The sequence below is a fragment of the Triticum aestivum genome, unplaced genomic scaffold (genome assembly GCF_018294505.1).
Source record: "Triticum aestivum cultivar Chinese Spring unplaced genomic scaffold, IWGSC CS RefSeq v2.1 scaffold67190, whole genome shotgun sequence".
Classification (NCBI taxonomy): Eukaryota; Viridiplantae; Streptophyta; class Magnoliopsida; order Poales; family Poaceae; genus Triticum; species Triticum aestivum.
In genome coordinates this window covers 1-1,108 of record NW_025287690.1, presented here as the reverse complement: position 1 = coordinate 1,108, position 1,108 = coordinate 1, and the positions used below count along the sequence as shown (strand labels likewise).

The following is a 1,108-nucleotide window of genomic DNA, read 5'->3' as shown; positions in this document are numbered from 1 at the left end:
CAGTGGACCTGGGAGTGGCAAGCATAAGGGACGAAGGCGGGGGTAACATGTCGGATGCGATCATACCAGCACTAAAGCACCGGATCCCATCAGAACTCCGAAGTTAAGCGTGCTGGGGTGAGAGTCGTACTAGGATGGGTGTCCTCGTGTTGCATTCCCTTTTTAATTATTTTTTGCGCCTCGTGACAAACATATCGCATGTGCGCGATATATATTAACCCCGTTATATTATTTTTGACATTTGCGATATGTTTTAGCTCGCTGCTCATTGGTCACGCGTCTAGAGGCGGCTTTGTGGCGCGAGGAGCGCGTTCTGAAAGGGGTAAAAAAATATGTTTTGCTGCGGTATAGAGGGAGGGGTGGAAACCGTGGTAAACTTGTAGCCGTGTTTGAGGGGGGGGAGTAAGTAGTATATATAGGGCATTATCCATTATTAGGCAACGGTTGTAATGGTAGTAAGAATGACAATCATCTTTGCAGTGGACCTGGGAGTGGCAAGCATAAGGGACGAAGGCGGGGGTAACATGTCGGATGCGATCATACCAGCACTAAAGCACCGGATCCCATCAGAACTCCGAAGTTAAGCGTGCTTGGGCGAGAGTAGTACTAGGATGGGTGACCTCCTGGCAAGTCCTCGTGTTGCATTCCCTTTTTAATTATTTTTGCGGCTCGTGACAAACATATCGCATGTGCGCGATATATATTAACCCCGTTATATTATTTTTGACATTTGCGATATGTTTTAGCTCGCTGCTCATTGGTCACGCGTCTAGAGGCCGCTTTGTGGCGCGAGGAGCGCGTTCTGAAAGGGGTAAAAAAATACGTGTTGCTGCGGTATAGAGGGAGGGGTGGAAACCGTGGTAAACTCGTCTCCGTGTTTGAGGGGGGGGAGTAAGTAGTATATATAGGGCATTATCCTTTATTAGGCAACGGTTGTAATGGTAGTAAGAATGACAATCATCTTTGCAGTGGACCTGGGAGTGGCAAGCATAAGGGACGAAGGCGGGGGTAACATGTCGGATGCGATCATACCAGCACTAAAGCACCGGATCCCATCAGAACTCCGAGGGTGGGGTGGAAACCGTGGTAAACTCGTCTCCGTGTTTGA

The 1,108-nt window shown here is 48.7% G+C and overlaps 1 non-coding gene and 1 pseudogene across 1 annotated transcript; both read left to right on the top strand.

Moving 5' to 3' along the window:
* Positions 1-52: 52 nt before the first annotated feature.
* Positions 53-158, top strand: LOC123178755 (uncharacterized; annotated as a pseudogene).
* A 371-nt stretch (positions 159-529) lies between these two features.
* On the top strand, positions 530-648 carry LOC123178754 (5S ribosomal RNA). The gene has a single exon (XR_006489825.1). It is a non-coding gene; the product is annotated as a 5S ribosomal RNA (ribosomal RNA).
* Positions 649-1,108: the final 460 nt, after the last annotated feature.